Below are 20,897 nucleotides of genomic sequence, written 5' to 3'. Positions count from 1 at the left end.
ATTTGATAGAGGTGTTCAAAATCATGAGGGGCCTGGACAGAGTAGATAGAGAGAAACTGTTCCCATTCACAGAGGGGTCAAGAACCAGAGGACACGGATTTAAGGTGATTGACAAAATAAACAAAGTCGACATTTTTACGCAGTGAGTGGTTAGAATCTGGAATGCACTGCCTGAAAGGGTGGTGGAGGCAGATTCAATCACCACTTTCCAAAGGGAGTTGGATAAAAAAAAAATTCAGGGCTACAGGGCAAGGGTGGGGGAGTGGGACTAGCTGAGAGTTGGCATGGGCTCGATGGGCCGAATGGCTGCCTTCCATGCTATAACCATTCTATGATTCTATCCTACAACATTCTCCCTCTTACCCCCTTTCTAAACTCCTTTTACAGGGTTTTAGAAATGGAGCATTTACAGACAGGAAGCTCAGACCAAACATCACGTCAAGAACAGACAGAGTCACTCGATCCATCAGGACCTGAATATCATCGGCCTTTGCACATGGAAGGAGAGAGCAGCGATCACAGCGCAGACAAACCGCACACGTATTCCACGTGTGGACCCGGATTCAGCCGATCATCCAATCTGCAGAGGCACAAGCGCAGCCACGCCAGGGAGAGACCGTGTAAATGTGGTGAGTGCGGGAAGGGATTCAGTAACCCCTCGAGGCTGGAGATTCACCGGCGCAGTCACACCGGGGAGAAGCCATTCACCTGCATGTTGTGCGGGAAGGGATTCACTCGCTCCTCCCGCCTGCTGATGCACCAGCGAGTCCACACCGGGGAGAGGCAGTTCACCTGCACCGTGTGTGGGAAGGGATTCTCTCGGTCCTCCAGTCTGCTGACACACCAGCGAGTCCACACCGGGGAGAGACAGTTCACCTGCACTATGTGTGGGAAGGGATTCTCTCGGTCCTCCAGCCTGCTGACGCACCAGCGAGCCCACACCAGGGAGAGGCCGTTCACCTGCACCGTGTGTGGGAAGGGATTCACTCGCTCCTCCCGCCTGCTAACACACCAGCAAGTCCACGCCTGATGGGAGTGGTTCGATTCTGCTGCTGTTAAATCACATCCAGGACTGAGCGATCTTCACTCTGGCAGTTGGGGTTTGTTGATACTGATGTGAATGGCCCACTCGAGCTGGGCTGGAGCTTAATATTTTGCATATATGTCAAGTAAATAAGCTTTGTTTCCAACATACAGTGTGTCGAGTCCTTGATGTCTGTAAGACGAGAGCTGACTTATGACTGTCGGGGGCGGGGGGGTGCTGCTGCGGCCCTTTAAGAACTGCTGTCCTTGATCCTCCCTCTTAATTTCAGCTGAGATTCCCTGAATTATTTTGCAATAACATAATTAACTTTCAACGACAATCGCAAATTAACCTTTGACGCAATTTGGGGTCAGATAGGACCCACAAGTCCTGACTAATCCTGGCTGGCAGTATTTACTGACCTGTGTAGAAGACACAATGGGACCTTCCATTCACCCACCAGAATGAGCGAGAGTCCCCACATTTTTCAGGTCCAATGATCCCCTGGGAACGTGAACGGAGACAGATCCAGTAAGTGGTGTGGGAGTCACTGACCTACATTGGCTCCCGGTTAATAATTCTCATCCTGGTTTCCAAATCCCTCCATGGCCTCCTCACCCCTCTCTATCTCTGTAATCTCCTCCAGCTCTACACCCCTCCGCCATATCTGTGCTTCTCCAATTCTGGCCCCTTGCCCGATTTCCATCGCTCCACCATTGGCGGCTGGGCCTTCAGCTGCCTGGGCCCTGAGCTCTGGAATTCCCTCCCGAAACCTCTCTGCCTCTCTCTCTCTCTCTCTCTCTTCCTTTAGACCTTCATTAAAACCTCCCTCTTTGACCAAGCCTTTTGGTCGCCTGCCCCGATATCTATGCTCGGTGTCAGATTTTGTTTGGTGACATTCCTCTGACTTGGGAGGTTTTACTGTATAAAAGGCACTATATAAATACAATCTGTTGTTGTTGGAGATGGAAATGCAGAATGTTAGTCATAGAGTTATACAGCACAGAAAGAGGCCCTTCGGCCCATCATGTGAGCACTTGGAAAGCAGTGACTAGATCGGACAAAGTCAACATGGATTTACAAAAGGTAAATCATGCTTGACTAATCTACTGGAATTTTTTGAGGATGTAACTGGTAAAATAGATAAGGGAGAACCAGTGGATGTGGTGTATTTGGTCTTTCAGAAGGCTTTTGATAAGGTCCCGCATAAAAGATTAGCGTGCAAAATTAAGGCACATGGGATTGGGGGCAAGGTATTGACTTGGATAGAGAACTGGTTGGCGGACAGAAAGCAAAGAGCTGGAATAAACGGGTCATTTTCCGAGTGGCAGGCAGTGACTAGTGGGGTACCGCAAGGATCGGTCCTAGGACCCCAGCTGTTCACAATATATATTAATGATCTGGACGAGGGAATTGGATGTAATATCTCCAAATTTGCAGATGACACAAAGCTGGGGGGGAGGGTATGCTGTGAGGAGGATGTCGTGAAACTCCAGCACGATTTGGACAGGTTGGGTGATTGGGCAGAAACATGGCAAATGCACTATAATGTGGATAAATGTGAGGTTATCCACTTTGGTGGCAAAAACAGGAAGGCAGATTATTATTTGAATGGTAATAGATTGGGAGAAGGGGAAGTGCAAAGAGACCTGGGTGTTCTTGTACACCAGTCGCTGAAGGTAAGCATGCAGGTGCAGCAGGCGGTTAAGAAGGCAAATGGTATGTTGGCCTTTGTAGCAAGAGGGTTCGAGTACAAGAACAATGATGTCTTGCTGCAGTTGTACAGGGCCTTGGTGAGACCGCACCTTGAGTATTGTGTGCAGTTTTGGTCGCCTTACCTGAGGAAGGACGTTCTTGCCATGGAAGGAGTGCAGCGAAGATTCACCAGGCTGATACCTGGGATGGCAGGAATGACGTATGAGGAGAGATTGTGTCGATTGGGCTTATACTCACTGGCGTTTAGAAGATTGAGAGGGGATCTCATCGAAACTGATAAAATTCTGTCAGGCCTGGACAGACTAGATGCAGGAAGGATGTTTCTGATGGCCGGGGAGTCCAGAACCAGGGGTCATAGACTAAGGATAAGGGGTAAGCCATTTAGGACTGAAATGAGGAGGAATTTCTTCACCCAGAGAGTGGTGAACCTGTGGAATTCTCTGCCACAGAGAGCGGTGGAGGCCAGTTCATTAAGTATATTCAAGAAAGAGTTGGATATATTTCTTAAGGTTAAAGGGATCAAGGGATATGGGGAGAAGGCAGGGACTGGGTACTGAATTTGGATGATCAGCCATGATCTCATTGAATGGCAGAGCAGGCTCGAAGGGCCGAGTGGCCTACTCCTGCTCCTATCTTCTATGTATCTATGTATGTCCGCGCCGGCCATCAAGCCCTATCTATTCGAATCCCATTTTCCAGCATTTGGTCCATAGCCTTGTATGCTATGGCGTTTCAAGTGCTCATCTAAATGCTTCTTGAATGTTGTGAGGGTTCCTGCCTCTACCACCCTTTCAGGCAGTGAATTCCAGATTCCAACCACCCTCTGGGTGAAAAAGTTCTTCCTCAAAACCCCTCTAAGCTTCCGGCCCCTTACCTTGAAACTATGCCCCCTGGTTATTGACCCCTCTACAAAGGGGAAAAGTTCCTTTCTATTTACCCTATCTATGCCCCTCATAATTGTGTACACCTCAATCAGGTCCCCCCCTCAGCCTTCTCTGCTCTAAGTAAAACAACCCCAGCCTGTCCAGTCTCTCCATAGCTGAAGCGCTCCAGCCCAGGTAACATCCTGGTGAATCTCCTCTGCACCCTCTCCAATGCAATCACATCCTTCCTATAGTGTGGTGACCAGAACTGCACACAGTATTTCAGCTGTGGCCTAACTAGCGTTTTGTACAGCTCCATCATAACCTCCCTGCTCTTATATTCTAAGCCTTGACTAATGAGGGCAAGTATCCCATATGCATTTTTAACCACCTTATCTATCTGTCCTGCTGCCTTCAAGGATCTATGTTCATGCACACCAAGGTCCCTCTGATCCTCTGTCCTTCCTAGGGTCCTACCAGTCATTGTGTATTCCCTTGCCTTGTTAGTCCTCCCAAAATGCATCACCTCACACTTTTCAGGGTTAAATTCCATTTGCCACTGTTCTGCCCATCTGACCAACCCGTCTATATTGTCCTGTAGCCTGAGGCTTCCCTCCTCGCTATTTACCACTCCACCAATTTTCATGTCATCTGCGAACTTACTGATCATACCTCCTACATTCATATCTAAATCATTAATGTACACTACAAACAGCAAGGGACCCAGCACCGATCCGACATTTGTAATAAGGTGGAGCATTCGTAATAAGGTGGATGAATTAGCTGCGCAAATAGATGTAAACGGATATGATGTAATTGGGATTACGGAGACATGGCTCCAGGATGACCAACTCTGGGAATTCAACATCCAGGGGTACTCAATATTCAGGAAGGACAGGAAAAAGGGGAAAGGAGGTGGGGTAGCATTGCTGGTTAAAGAGGAGATTAACACAAAAGTAAGGAAGGATATTAGCTCTGATGATGTGGAATCTGTATGGGCAGAGCTGAGAAATACCATGGGGCAGAAAACGTTAGTGGGAGTTGTATATAAACCCCCAAACAGTAATGCTGAGGTTGGAGATGGCATTAAACAGGAAATTAGAGACGCGTGCAATAAGGGCACAGCAGTTATCATGGGTGACTTTAATCTACATATAGATTGGGCTAACCAAATTAGTAACAATACTGTGGAGGAGGAATTCCTAGAGTGTATACGGCATGGTTTCCTGGACCAATATGTCAAGGAACCAACTAGAGATCAGGCCAGCTTAGACTGGGTATTATGTAATGAGAAAGGATTAATTAGCAATCTTGTTGTGTGAGGCCCCTTGGGGAAGAGCGATCATAATATGATAGAGTTCTTCATTAAAATGGAGAGTGAAGTAGTTGACTCAGAGACTAGGGTCCTGAATTTAAATAAAGGAAACTATGATGGTATGAGGCACAAGTTGGCTAGGATGGATTGGGGAACGTTACTTAAAGGATTGACGGTGGATAGGTAACGGCAAACATTTAAAGATCGCATGGAGGAACTACATGATTTGTTCATCCCTGTTTGGCATAAAAATAAAACACAAAAGGTGACTCAACCGTGGCTAACAAGGGAAATTAGGGATAGCATAAGATCCAAGGAGAGGACATATAATTTGGACAGAAAAATCAGCAAACCTGAGGATTGGGAGCAGTTTAGGATTCAGCAAAGGAGGACAAAGGCATTAATTAAGAGGGGGGAAATAGATCATGAGAGTAAGCTTGCAGGGAACATAAAAACTGACTGTAAAAGCTTCTATCGATATGTGAAGATAAAAAGATTGGTGAAGTCAAGTGTAGGTCCCTTGCAGTCAGAATCAGGAGAATTTATAATGGGGAACAAAGAAAAGGCAGACTAATTAAATACATACTTTTGTTCTGTCTTCACAAAGGAGGACACAAATAACCTCCCAGAGATGTCGTGTACATAGGGTCTAATGAGAGGGAGGAATTGAATGGAGTCAGTATTTGTAGGGAAATGGTGTTAGGGAAATTGAAGGGACTGAAGGTCGATAAATCCCCAGGGCCTGATAATCTACATCCTAGGGCACTTAAGGAAGTGGCCCTAGAAATAGTAGATTCATTGCTGGTCATCTTCCAAAATTCAATAGACTCGGGAATAGTTCCCATAGATTGGAGGGTAGCTAATGTTACCCCACTATTCAAAAAAGGCGGTAGAGAGAAAACGGGGAATTATAGACCGGTAAGCCTGACATCGGTAGTGGGGAAAATGCTAGAGTCCATTATAAGAGATGTAATAGCAGAGCACTTGGAAAACAGTGACAGGATCGGACAAAGTCAACATGGATTTACAAAAGGTAAATAACACCAAGTGGTGATGATGTCATGACATTTCATGATGTCACGACGTCCCAGCACGCGTCACCCACCCACAGCTCCCGCAATCTCTCTCCCTATTGGTCGGTGGACATGTCAATCCCGCTCGCTGCCGGCAGTCAGGTGCCCCGAGCTCTTCTTCAATGCAGTGCCATGGGATCTTTTACATCCACCTGAAAGAGCAGACGGGGGCCTCGGTTTAACATCTCATCCGAAAGACGGCACCTCTGACAGCGCAGCACTCTCTCAGTACTGGAGTGTCAGCCTAGATTTTTATGCTCAAGTCTCTGGACTGGGACTTGAACCCACGACCTTCTGACTCAGAGGTGAGAGTGCTGCCCACTGAGCTAAAGTGCCTGGAGCTAAGCCAGCTGGGATACTTGACATAGGATTACATCGGATATACGGCACAGAAACAGGCCATTCGGCCCAACCAGTCCATGCCGGTGTTTATGCTCCACTCGAGCCTCCGCCCGTCTTTCCTCATCTAAATCTATCAGCATAACCCTCGATTCCCTTCTCCCTCATTGGCTTGTCTAGCCTCCCCTTAAATGCATCGATACTATTCGCTTCAACCACTCCCTGTGGCAGCGAGTTCCACATTCTCACCACTCTCTGGGTAAAGAAGTTTCTTCTGAATTCCCTATTGGATTTCTTGGTGACTATCTTATATTGAGGCCCCTAGTTATGCTCTTCCCCACAAGTGGAAACGTTCTCTCTGTATCCACTCTATCAACATTTTTCATAATTTTAAAGACCTCTATTAGGTCACCCCTCAGCCTTCTGTTTTCAAGAGAAAAGAGACCCAGCCTGTTCATCCTTTCCTGATATGTATACCCTCGCATTTCTGGTATATCCTTGTAAATCTTCTCTGCACCCTCTCCAGTGCCTCTATATCCTTTTTATAATATGGCGACCAGAACTGTACGCAGTACTCTAAGTGTGGTCTAACCAAGGTTCGATACAGGTTTAGCATAACTTCACTACTTTTCAATTCTATCCCTCTAGAAATAAACCCTAGTGCTTGGTTTGCTTTTTTTTATGGCCTTGCTAACCTGTGTCGCAACTTTTAGTGATTTGTGTATTTGTACTCCGAGATCCCTTTGTTCTTCTACCCCACCTAGACTCGCACCCTCCAAGTGATAAGTGACCTCCCCATTCTTCCTACCAAAATGTAATACCTCACATTTATCTGTTCAGCCTTGGTCACTCTGCAAAAACTCGGCAATGTTTAATAATGAAATCAGGGAGTCAAAAAGCTCAGGTGAGGCAGTTTAAAAAGACAGTCCCTGACCAGTGATTGTTGGATGCTGACACTCGGTGCTCACGAGGATAGAATGTGCCATTCCCCAGGCACGGACATCCAGCACCTCGATCACAGCAACAATTCACAAAACAATGGCAATATAACTTGGAGCAGAGACGGTTAAGTGGAGCTGTGATCAAGGTGCTCAAAATTATGAGGGGTTTTGATCGAGCAAACAAGGAGAAGCTGTTGTCACTGGCAGGAGGGTCGGTAACAAGAGGACACAGGTTTCAGATCATTGGCAAAAGAATCGAGAGAGGAAATGAGGAGACTTTTTTTACACAGCGAATTGTGATGATCTGGAATGCACTGCCTGAATGGGAGGCGGAAGCAGATTCAATACTAACTTTCAAAAAGGGAATTGGATATATACTAAAGGCAGAAATTTGCAGGACTGTGGGGAAAGAGCAGGGCAGTGGGATTAATTGCATCGCTCTTTCAGAGAGCCGGCACCAGCACGATGGGCCGAAAGGCATCCTACTGTGCTCTATGATTCTATAACATCAGCTTCTCTCTGCTCACTAGTACTGAGAGAACAGAGAATAATCTTTAAATCCAGCCCAGTTATTGGGGGCTTTTAACATTAACAAGCCCCAGTTGCCTGAATTAACATGGTTCAGTCCTGGATGTGATTAAAGGCATCAGAAACAGTGGAATCGACCCACCGCAGTCACACTGTGGACACTCTGGTGTGTCAGCGGGTGGGATACACCAGGGAATCCCTTTCCACACACTGAGGTTGACTCTAATGATCGGGACTCCCAGGGTTTCGGATACCAGATAATCAAGCTCACAAGAACACAAATGGTCTCTCCAGGCTTTATTAAGAGCGCTGCATAACACAGATCGGGTGATAATTCCCTCAATCTGGAGAATAGAAGTACAGTGGATTCGCGCGTGATCTTCTCGAGTCTGTTCCAACTGACAACGGCTTAAGTGGCCTGTTCTTATACACAAGCTTGGTTACCACTCAGGAAAAGGGATTGTTTGGACCCGTCTGTTGACCGCCTCCTGAACTCCTGCTAATTCAGGGAATTTAGTCCATCTGTGACCAGACTATAACCACAAGCCCGTCTGGTTATCACACCTATACGGTCCGTGAGGTTATTATTAGATTCACACCCAGACGTTGTGCCTTCACTTGTCTGGCACTTCATCCCATAACACGGGTACAGGGGCTCAGTAATGTTTCATTCATCAGAAAAAGACAAAGTACAACAACATACTGGGCAGCTTAACAAAATCTCATCATATTTATGTGGCTATAAATATAAAAGTCACTAATAAATCCAGGAGGGAATTCAGAATAAAATTTTTTACCCAGAGAATGGTGAGAATGGGGAACTCGCTACCACAGGGAGTAGTTGAGGTGAACAGCACAGATGGATTTATGGGGAAGCCACATAAGGGAGAAAGGAATGGGAGGAGATGTTGATCGGGTTAATTGAAGTAGGGTGGGTGTGGAGCATAAACACTGGCATGGACCAGTTGGGCCGAATGGCCTGTTGCTGTGCTGTACATTCTATGTAACACCATCTAAGGATAAGGGGTAAGCCATTTAGGACAGAGATGAGGAGGAATTTCTTCACCCAGAGAGTGGTGAAACTGTGGAATTCTCTACCACAGAAGGCAGTAGAGGCCAATTCATTAAATATATTCAAGAAGGAGTTGGATATATTTCTTAAGGCTAAAGGGATATGGGGAGAAGGCAGGGACAGGGTACTGAATTTGGATGATCAGCCATGATCTCATTGAATGGCAGAGCAGGCTCGAGGGGCCGAATGGCCTACTCCAGCTCCTATCTTCTATGTTTCTATGAACAGTGAAACAAAGGGAATCATCAGCACAACAATCTTAAAGATTAAACAGCAGTACAAGAATTTATAAAACATTCATCCATTCCATGTTCATGTCACCCCAGCTGTCTCTACAGGGCCCTGTGCTACGGAGCAGTGTGAACTCGCTGGTGTGTCAGCAGGTGGGATGACCGAGTGAATCCTTTGCCACACACAGAGCAGGTGAACAGTCTCTTTCCTTCTCTCTCCCGCTGGTGTCTCTTCAGGCCCTTTGAACATTTAAATGTCTTCCCACAGTCAGAACATTTAAATGGTCTCTCATCAGTGTGAACTTGCTGGTGTGTCAGCAGGTTGGACGACTGAGTGAATCCCTTCCCACACACGGAGCAGGTGAATGGTCTTGCCCCAGTGTGAACTCGCTGGTGTCCGTTCAGATTCCTGGAGCTTTTAAAGCTCATCCCACAGACAGAACATGTAAATGGTCTCTGATCGGTGTGAACTCGCTGGTGTTCTTTCAGCTCCCCAGAGCTTTTAAAGCTCTTTCCACAGTCAGAACACTTAAATGGTCTCTCATCAGTGTGAACTTGCTGGTGGCTCACCAGGTTGGATGATTGAGTGAATCCCTTCCTGCACACGGAGCAGGTGAACACCTTCTCCCCAGTGTGAACTCGCTGGTGTACCTTCAGATCTCCGGACCTTTTAAACCTTTTCCCACAGTCAGAACATTTAAATGGTCTCTCATCAGTGTGAACTCGCTGGTGTATCAGTAGGTTGGACGACTGAGTGAATCCCTTCCCACACACGGAGCAGGTGAACGGCCTCTCCCCAGTGTGAACTCGCTGGTGTCTCAGTAGGTGGAATGACCGAGTGAATCCCTTCCCACACACGGAGCAGGTGAATGGCCTCTTTCCTGCTCTCTCCAGCTGGTGTCCCTTCAGCTCCTGGGACATTTGAAAGCTTTTTCCACAGTCGGAATGTTTCCCCGGCCTCTCCCCAGTGTGAACGCGCTGGTGTGCCAGCAGATTTGAGGACCGAGTGAATCCCTTCCCACACACTGAGCAGGTGAACAGAATCTCTCCTGCTCTCTCCAGCTGGTGTCTCTTCAGATCCTGGGACCTTTTAAATCTCTTTCCACAGTCAGAACATCTAATCGGTCTCTCATCACTGTGAACAAACTGGTGTCTCAGGAGGGTGGCAGAATGAGAGAATCGCTTCAAAAACACGGAGCAGGTCAACGGTCTCACATTGGTGTGGACAAGCTGGTGTCTCAGCAGCACGGAGGGTGCAATTAATCCCTGCCCACACATGGAGTGGGTTAAAGGTCTCACCCTAGTGTGAATTTGCTGGTGTATCATGGGAGCAGATGACTGAGTGAATCCCTTCTGGAACACGGGGCCGGTGAACGGGCTCTCCCCAGTGTGTAGCCACTGGTGTCTCTTTGGGTACTTGTAGATTTTGAAGCTCTTCCCACACTCAGAACATTTAAAATGTCTCTCATTAGTGTGAACTCTCTGAGGTGCCAGCAGATTGGAGGAGCGATTGAATCAGGTCCTGATGAATCGAGCGAGTCTGTCTGTTCTTGACGTGATGTTTGGTCTGAGCTTCCTGTCTGTAAATGCTCCACTTCTAAAACCCTGTAAAAGGAGTGTAGAGAGGGGTAAGAGGGAGAATGTTGCCTCATGTTTCCCTTTCCCAGCCCAGGGGCAGTGAAGCTGATTTTCAGACCCCAGCTGCTGCTGAACCAAAGGCGACATGAGGAAAAACTTTTTTACGCAGCGAGTGGTTAGGATCTGGAATGCACTGCCTGAAAGGGTGGTGGAGGCAGATTCAATCACCGCTTTCAAAAGGGAATTCGATAAGTACCTGAAAGAGAAATATTGCAGGACTTCAGATTCCTGGGGCAGGAGGGACCAGTTCTGGGGCAGGAGGGACCTGTCCAAGGTGGACAGGTTGCACCTCAACAGAGCTGGGACCAATGTCCTCATGGGACGGTTAACTAGTGTTGTGGGGGAGGGTTTAAATTAATTTGACAGGGGGATGGGCACCAGGATGAAACATAAGAGAGGAGAAACAAGGTGAAGAGAGGACTGGGAGAGACAAGCAGCACTAGAGGGACAGAATTGCTGGTCATCTTCCAAAATTCAATAGACTCTGGAACAGTTCCCATGGATTGGAGGGTAGCTAATGTTACCCCACTATTCAAAAAAGGTGGAAGAGAGAAAACGGGGAATTACAGACCGGTAAGCCTGACATCGGTCGTGGGGAAAATGCTAGAGTCCATTATAAAAGATGTAATAGCAGAGCACTTGGAAAACAGTGACAGGATCGGACAAAGTCAACATGGATTTACAAAAGGTAAATCGTGCTTGACTAATCTACTGGAATTTTTTGAGGATGTAACTGGTAGAATAGATAAGGGAGAACCAGTGGATGTGGTGTATTTGGACTTTCAGAAGGTTTTTGATAAGGTGCCGCATAAGAGAACAGCATGTAAAGTTAAGGCACATGGGATTGGGGGCAAGGTACTGACTTGGATAAAGAACTGGTTGGCAGACAGGAAGCAAAGAGTTGGAATAAACGGCTCTTTTTCCAAGTGGCAGGCAGTGACTAGTGGGGTACTGCAGGGATCGGTCCTAGGACCCCAGCTATTCACAATATATATATAAATGACCTAGATGAGGGAACGAGATGTAATATCTCCAAGTTTGCAGATGACACAAAGCTGGGTGGGCGTGTGTGCTGTGAGGAGGATGCCGAGAAACTCCAGGATGATTTGGACAGGTACGGTGATTGGGCAGAAGCATGGCAGATGCAGTATAATGTGGATAAATGCGAGGTTATCCACTTTGGTGGCAAAAACAGGAAGGCAAATTATTATCTGAACGGCAATAGATTGGGAGAAGGGGAAGTGCAACGAGACCGGGGTGTCCTTGTGCACCAGTCGCTGAAGGTAAGCATGCAGGTGCAGCAGGCGGCTAAGAAGGCAAATGGCATGTTGGCCTTCATAGCAAGAGGGTTCGAGTACAAGAACAAGGATGTCTTGCTGCAGTTGTACAGGGCCTTGGTGAGACCACACCTTGAGTATTGTGTGCAGTTTTGATCACCTTATGTGAGGAAATTTGTTCTTGCCATGGAGGGAGTGCAGCGAATATTCACCAGACTGATACCTGGGATGGCAGGAATGACGTATGAGGAGAGATTGGGTCGATTGGGCTTATACTCACTGGAGTTCAGAAGAATGAGAGGGGATCTCATTGAAACTTATAAAATTCTAACAGGACTAGACAGACTAGATGCAGGAAGGATGTTCCCGATGGTCGGGGAGTCCAGAACCAGGGGTCACAGTCTAAGGATAAGAGGTAAGCCATTTAGGACAGAGATGAGGAGGAATTTCTTCAGCCAGAGAGTGGTGAAATCTACCACAGAAGGCAGTGGAGGCCAATTCATTAAATATATTCAAGAAGGAGTTAGATATATTTCTTAAGGCTAAAGGGATCAAGGGATATGGGGAGAAAGCAGGGACCGGATACTGAATTTGGATGATCAGCCATGATCACATTGAATGGCAGAGCAGGCTCAAGGGGCCGAATGGCCTACTCCTGCTCCTATCTTCTATGTTTCTATTTAACAGATTTTAAGCAAGTGCAGTAGGCCATTCGGCCCCTCGAGTCTGCTCCGCCATTTAATGAGATCATGGCTGATCATCCAAATTCAGTACCCGGTCCCTGCCTTCTCTCCATATCCCTTGATCCCTTTAGCCTTAAGAAATATATCCAACTCCTTCTTGAATATATTTAATGAATTGGCCTCTACTGCCTTCTGTGGTAGAGAATTCCACAGGTTCACCACTCTCTGGGTGAAGAAATTCCTCCTCATCTCTGTCCTAAATGGCTTACCCCTTATCCTTAGACTGTGACCCCTGGTTCTGGACTCCCAGCCATCGGGAACATCCTTTCTGCATCTAGTCTATGTAGTCCTGTTAGAATTTTATAAGTTTCAATGAGATCCCCTCTCATTCTTCTAAACTCCAGCAAGTACAAGCCCAATCGACCCAATCTCTCCTCATACATCATTCCTGCCATCCCAGGTATCAGCCTGGTGAATCTTCGCTGCACTCCTTCCATGGCAAGAACATCCTTCCTCAGATAAGGCGACCAAAACTGCACACAATACTCAATATGTGGTCTCACCAAGGCCCTGTACAACTGCAGCAAGACATCCTTGTTCCTGTATTCAAACCCTCTCGCTACGAAGGCCAACATACCATTTGCCTTCTGAACCGCCTGCTGCACCTGCATGCTTACCTTCAGCGACTGGTGCACAAGGACACCCAGGTCTCGTTGCACTTCCCCTTCTCCCAATCTATTGCCATTCAGATAATAATCTGCCTTCCTGTTTTTGACACCAAAGTGGATAACCTCGCATTTGTCCACGTTATATTGCATCTGCCATGCTTCTGCCCAATCACCCAACCTGTCCAAATCATACTGGAGTTTCTCGGCATCCTCCTCACAGCACACACGCCCACCCAGCTTTGTGTCGTCTGCAAACTTGGAGATATTACTTCTAGTTCCCCCGTCCAGATCATGAATATATATTGTGAATAGCTGGGGTCCAACGACCGATCCCTGCGGTAACACATTAGTCACTGCCTGCCACTCGGAAAAAGACCCATTTATTCCAACTCTTGGCTTTCTGTCTGCCAACCAGTTCTCTATCCAAGTCAATACCTTCCCCCCAATCCCATGTGCCTTAACTTTACACGCTGTCGAACGCCTTTTGGAAATCCATGTACAACACGTTAACCTCATTGCCCTCATCAACCCTCTCTGTTACCTCATCAAAAAGCTCAATCAGAATCAGAGCGGCCAGGCCCAGTGGACGTGCGGCCAGAGCCCCGGCACCAGGAAACCCAGGGTGCAGTGCCTCCCCCATCCGAGCCGCCGCTTCCCGGTTTCTTCAGCCTGTTCCACCGAGTCTGACTCGGGACAAAGGACAGGAGCTAGGCTCCCAGAATGGCCCGCGGCCCCGGGGAGCATGCGCACTCTCAGCAGGGAAATCAGCGCATTGGATAGAGCGGTTTCTGGGGCGCGGGGAATTGTGGGTGCTGCGGCCGCCATTAGTCAGCGGCTGTCGGGAAGAGTTTTATTGAAGGTGACGGAAGTCGGTCCCTGGCCGCCTGTGTAGGTCTTATTGTTGCAGCAGTTTGAGCTGGAGTGGAGATGGAGGAGAAGCTGCTGGGTTTTCGATGGAATCTGGAACAGTACCCATGGATTGGAGGGTAGCTAATGTTACCCCACTATTCAAAAAAGGTGGTAGAGAGAAAACGGGGAATTACAGACCAGTAAGCCTGACATCGGTAGTGGGGAAAATGCTAGAGTCCATTATAAAAGATGTAATAGCAGAGCACTTGGAAAACAGTGACAGGATCGGACAAAGTCAACATGGATTTACAAAAGGTAAATCGTGCTTGACTAATCTACTGGAATTTTTTGAGGATGTAACTAATAAAATAGATAAGGGCGAACCAGTGGATGTGGTGTATTTGGACTTTCAGAAGGCTTTCAATAAGGTCCAACATAAGAGATTAGCGTGTAAAGTTAAGGCACATGGGATTGGGGGGCAAGGTATTGACTTGGATAGAGAACTGGTTGGCAGATAGAAAGCAAAGAGTTGGAATAAACGGGTCTTTTTCCGAGTGGCAGGCAGTGACTAGTGGGGTACCGCAGGGATCGGTCCTTGGACCCCAGCTATTCACAATATATGTTAACGATCTAGACGAGGGAACTAGATGTAATATCTCCAAATTTGCAGACGACACAAAGCTGGGTGGGCGTGTGTGCTGTGAGGAGGATGCCGAGAAACTACAGGATGATTTGGACAGGTTGGGTGATTGGGCAGAAGCATGGCAGATGCAATATAATGTGGATAAATGTGAGGTTATCCAGTTTGGTGTCCAAAACAGGCAGGCAGATTATCATCTGAACGGCAATAGATTGGGAGAAGGGGAAGTGCTACGAGACCTGGGTGTCCTTGTGCACCAGTTGCTGAAGGTAAACATGCAGGTGCAGCAGGCGGTTAAGAAGGCAAATGGTATGTTGGCCTTCATAGCGAGAGGGTTTGAGTACAGGAACAAGGATGTCTTGCTGCAGTTGTGCAGGGCCTTGGTGAGACCACATCCTGAGTATTGTGTGCAGTTTTGGTCGCCTTATCTGAGGAAGGATATTCTTGCCATGGAAGGAGTCCAGCCAAGATTCACCAGGCTGATACCTGGGATGGCAGGAATGATGTATGAGGAGAGATTGGGTCGATTGGGCTTGTACTCGCTGCAGTTTAGAAGAATGAGAGGGGATCTCATTGAAATTTATAAAATTCTGGCAGGACTGGACAGACTGGATGTAGGATGTTCCCGATGGTCGGGGAATCCAGAAACAGGGGTCACAGTCTAAGGATCAGGGGTAGGCCTTTTAGGACAGAAATGAGGAGGAATTTCTTCACCCAGAGAGTGGTGAACCTGTGGAATTCTCTACCACAGAAGGCAGTAGAGGCCAATTCATTAAATATATTCAAGAAGGAGTTCGATATATTTCTTAAGGCTAAAGGGATCAAGGGGTATGGGGAGAAAGCAGGGACCGGGTACTGAACTTGGATGATCAGCCATGATCGCATTGAATGGCAGAGCAGGCTCGAGGGTCCAAATGGCCTACTCCTGCTCCTATCTTCTATGTTTCTATCTCTTATGTGGGACCTTATCGAAAGCCTTTTGAAAGTCCAAATACACCACATCCACTGGTTCTCCCTTATCTATTTTACCAGTTACATCCTCAAAAAATTCCAGTAGATTAGTCAAGCACGATTTACCTTTTGTAAATCCATGTTGACTTTGTCCGATCCTGTCACTGTTTTCCAAGTGCTCTGCTATTACATCTTTTATAATGGACTCTTGCATTTTCCCCACTACCGATGTCAGGCTTACCGGTCTGTAATTCCCCGTTTTCTCTCTACCACCTTTTTTGAACAGTGGGGTAACATTAGCTACCCTCCAATCCATGGGTACTGTTCCAGAGTCTATCGAATTTTGGAAGATGACCAGCAATGCATCTACTATTTCTAGGGCCACTTCCTTAAGTACCCTAGGATGTAGATTATCTTCTATGTTTCTATGTATTCAATCTTTCCTTGTAGCTGAAATTCTCCAGTCCTGGCAACATCCTCGTAAATCTTGCGTCTCGTGCAGTCACATCTTTCCTACAATGGGGCGAGCAGAACTGCACGCAGCACTCTAGGCAGTGGCCTAACTGGTGTTTTGTACAGTTCAAGCAGAACCTCCCTGCTCTTACATGATACAGAAAGAGGCACTTCCCCTTTAAATACCTGGGGGGGGCGCACCCATTCCCCTTTAAATGGCCAAGCAATTTTTTTTGTTGAAAAGGTGCCGCAGTCCCCTTTGACTCACCCCCCCACCCTCTCAGCCACCACAAATACTCACAAGAGAGAGAGAGAGGAGGAAGAATGCTGGTCTTTGTCCCTTTAAAAGTGTCTGCCCACCAAAATGTTCACAGCACCAGGGCTCTTTGTTCTGGATAAAAGTCAAAAAAAGAGAAAAGGTTCACTTATTTTTAACTGAATGCAGTTGATGAATAGCCTTGCAATAAAGGTAATGTAAAAGAATAAACACTCACAAGCTGGTTTTTTCCACCCCCTCCGCCCCTTCCCTTTAACAGCTCCTGCAGACAATGAAAGCAGGAAAGCGGCCTGCAGCCCACCGAGGTCCCGCCCCCTCCCTCCCGCGCCGCTATTGGTTGGAGGACCGTCAGCCCGCCCGGTCCTCCCAGCGTTTTCCGCGCTTCTGATTGGCGGGCGCCTCGCGTCAATCATCCCCCGATTACGCGCTGACGCCAGCACGCAACGCCCAGGGGTCGGTTGGATCGGCGCACGCAAGGTAAAAAAAAGACACCCCACACAAATGAGGAAAAACAAAAATAATAATAATCGCACTTTAGAGGGGAGGAGGTTGGGGGAATTAATGAGTGTTTTCAATTTGTTTCGCAAAAAAAAATATTTGAAAAGCTTCCCAACGGTGCGAGGCGGGCTGCGCATGCGCTCCAGCCATCCTTTGTCTCCCCCACGTGGGCCCGGGGGCCGGACACGCCCACTTGCCTTCCCCTGCACCAATCACAGCGCGGGCAGGCGCTTCTATCAATCGTCACCTGTCAATCACCCTCCCTTCCCCCTCGTGGTGTCGATTGACAGCGGTGTCAGCCAATGAGGTGCAGGAAGGGGCGGGACCAGGGCCAGGACTGACAGCAAGCCTGAACTAACTCAATTAAATACCTGCATGCAGCCAAAAAAAAACTTTTATTTACTCAGCCAAAAAACAGCAAAACAAATGAGGTTTGCTGAGTCAGCAAAGTCTATTTTAGAAACATAGAAGATAGGAGCAGGAGGCCATTCGGCCCCTCGAGCCTGCTCCACCATTCAATGAGATCATGGCTGGTCTGCAGCCTCACTCCATATGCCCGCCTTTGGCCCATATCCCTTAATACCTTTGGTTAACAAAAATCTATCAGTCTCCGATTTAAAATGAACGATTGATCTCGCATCAATTGCCGTTTGCGGAAGAGAGTTCGAAACCTCTACCACCCTTTGTGTGTAGAAGTGTTTCCTAATTTCACTCCTGAAAGGTCTGGCTCTAATTTTTAGACTATGCCCCCTAGTCCTAGAATCCCCAACCAGCGGAAATAGTTTCTCTCTATCGCCCCTCTCTATTTCCCCTCAATATCTTGAAAACTTCCATCAGATCGCCCCTTAACCTTCTAAATTCTAGAGAATACAACCCTAGTTTGTGTAATCTCTCCTCATAACTTAACCCTTGGAGTCTTTGAAAGAGCTCTCCAATTAATCCCACTCCCCTCATATCCCTGCAAATTTTTCCCCTTAAAGTATCGATCCAATTCTCTTTTGAAAGTTACTATTGAATCTGCTTCCACCGCCCTTTCAGGCAGCACATTCCAGATCACAACAACTCGCTGTGTAAAAAAATGTTTCCTCATGTCACCTCTGGTTCTTTTACCGATTATCTTAAATCTGTGTCCTCTGGTTACCGACCCTCCTGCCACTGGAAACAGTTTCTCTTTATTTACTCTATCAAAACCCTTCATGATTTTGAACACCTCTATTAAATCTCTCCTTAACCTTCTCTGCTCTAAGAATAACAATCCCAGCTTCTCCAGTCTTTCCACATAACTGAAGTCCCTCATTCTTGGAACCATTCTAGTAAATCTCCTCTGCACCCTCTCCAAGGCCTTGTCATCCTTCATAAAGTGCGATGCCCAGAATTGAACACGATACTCCAGCTGGGGACAAACCCAGTGATTTATAAAGGTTTAAGAACATAAGAAATAGGAGCAGGAGTCGACCATTCGGCCCTTCGAACCTGCTCCGCCATTCAATGAGATCTTGGCTGATCTTCTGTCTCAACTCCATTCACCGGCCCTATCGCCATATCCCTTGATGCCCTTACTAGTCAGAAAGCTATCGACTTCTGTTTGGAATATACCCAATGACTGAGCCTCCACAGCCCTCTGGGGTAGAGAATTTCAAAGATTCACCACCCTCTGTGTGAAGAAATTTCTTCTCATCTCAGTCTTGAATGGCCTACCTTTTATCCTGAGGCTGTGGCCCCTGGTTCTAGACTCTCCAGCCAAGGGAAACATTCTCCCAGCATCCACCCTATCAAGCCCTGTAATAATTTTGTATGTTTCAATGAGATCCCCTCTCATTTTGCTGAATTCAAGAGAATACCGGCCTAGTTTACTCGATCTCTTCTCATACGACAGTCCCGCCATCCCAGGAATCAATCTCATGAGCCTTCATTGCACTCCCTCTATGGCAAGTATATCCTTCCTTAGGTAAGGAGACCAAAATTGTACACCGTACTCCAGGTGTGGCCTCACCAAGGCCCTATATAATTGGAGTAAGACTTCTTTACTCCTGTACTCAAATCCTCTTGTAATGAAGGCCAGCATACCATTTGCCTTCCTAATGGCTTGCTGCACCTGCACATTCACTTTCAGTGACTCATGTACAAGGACACCCAGGTCCCTTTGAGCATCTGCATTCCCCAATCTTTCACCATTTAGGAAATACTCTGCCTTTCTGTTTTTTCTACCAAAGTGGATAACTTCACATTTATCCACATTATATTCCATCTGCCATGTTCTCGCCCACTCACTGAGCCTGTTGAGATCTCCTTGAAGCCTCTTCACATCCTCTTCACAACTGACACTGCCACCTAGCTTTGTATCATCAGCAAATTTGGAAATGTTACATTTAGTCCCCTCAACCAAATCATTGATATAGATTGTGAATAGCTGGGGCCCAAGTACCGATCCTTGCGGTACCCCACTAGTCACAGCCTGCCATCCTGAAAAAGATCCATTTATTCCTACTCTTTGTTTGCTGTCTGTTAACCAGTTCTCAATCCATGCTAGTATATTACCCCCAATTCCATGTGCCCTAATTTTGTTCACCAACCTCTTGTGTGGGACCTTATCGAAGGCCTTCTGAAATCCAGATACACCACATCTACCGGTTTCCCTTTGAGGATGTAACTAGTGGAATAGACAAAGAACTCAAATAGGTTTGTCAAACAGGATTTCTCTTTCACAAATCCAGGTTGACTCTGCCCAATCTTACTATTAGTTTCCAAGTGCCCAGTTGTTGCATCCTTTATAATAGATTCCAGCATTTTCCCAACTACTGATGTGAGGCTAACAGGTCTGTAGTTCCCCGTTTTCTCTCTCCCTCCTTTCTTAAATAGCGGGGTTACATTTGCTATCCTCCAATCTGCAGGAACCGTTACAGAATCTATAGAATTTTGGAAGATGACAACCAATGCATCCACTATTCCAATGGCCACCTCTTTTAAAACCCTAGGATGTAGTTCATCCGGTCCTTGGGATTTATCGACTTTTAGTCCCATTAATTTTGCTAGTACTGTTTTTTTACTAATAGTAATTTCTTTAAGTTCCTCATTCTCACCACACCCTTGGTTTTCTCATATTTCTGGGAGGTTTTCTGTGTCTTCCTCCATGAAGACAGAAAAAAAGTATTTATTTAATTTCTCAGCCATTTCCTCATTCCCCATTATAAATTCTCCCGTCTCTGACTGTAAAGGACCTACATTTACCTTCGCCAGTCTTTTCCTTTTCACATACCTATAGAAGCTTTTACAATCCGTTTTTATATTTTTCGCTAGTTTGTGCTCATATTCCATTTTCCCTTTCTTTATCAATTTCTTGGTCACCCTTTGCTGATTTCTAAAAAGATCCCAATCCTCAGGCTGACTGCTTTTTCTGGCTTAATACTAGCTTTCATTTCTTTTGGTAGCCATGGTTGGATCACTTTTCCTTTTGGGTTTTTATGCCCTAGAGGAATATATGTTTGTTGCAATTTATGCATTATTTCCTTGAATGTTAGCCATTGGATGTCCACCTTCATACCTTTTAGTGTAGTCTCCCAATCTACCATGGCCAACTTGTCCCTCATACCCTTGTAGTTTCCTCTGTTTAGATTGAAGACCTTAGTTTCAGATTGGACTACATCACTCTCAAACTTAATGTAAAATTCAACCATATTATGGTCACTTGTCGCTAAAGGTCCCTTTACCACAAGATTACTCATTAGCCCTTTCTCATTACACAGTACCAGATCCAGAATAGCCTGTTCCCTGGTTGGTTCTTCCACATACTGATCCAGGAAACCATCTCACATGCATTCCAAGAATTTGTCCTCCACACCATTAGTGGTAATTTGATTTGCCC

The 20,897-nt window shown here is 46.6% G+C and overlaps 1 pseudogene; it reads left to right on the top strand.

Annotated features, from left to right (window-relative positions):
* Window positions 1-369: 369 nt before the first annotated feature.
* The window catches only part of LOC147083973 (uncharacterized), a 28,443-nt pseudogene continuing 7,915 nt past the window's right edge, over window positions 370-20,897 (top strand).

This window comes from Somniosus microcephalus, unplaced genomic scaffold (assembly GCF_052327205.1).
Source record: "Somniosus microcephalus isolate GS21.2 unplaced genomic scaffold, FLI_Smic_1.0 scaffold10, whole genome shotgun sequence".
In the NCBI taxonomy this organism is placed as follows: domain Eukaryota; kingdom Metazoa; phylum Chordata; class Chondrichthyes; order Squaliformes; family Somniosidae; genus Somniosus; species Somniosus microcephalus.
The sequence above is the reverse complement of the archived record's forward strand: the minus strand, read 5'-3'. Positions and strand labels throughout refer to the sequence as shown.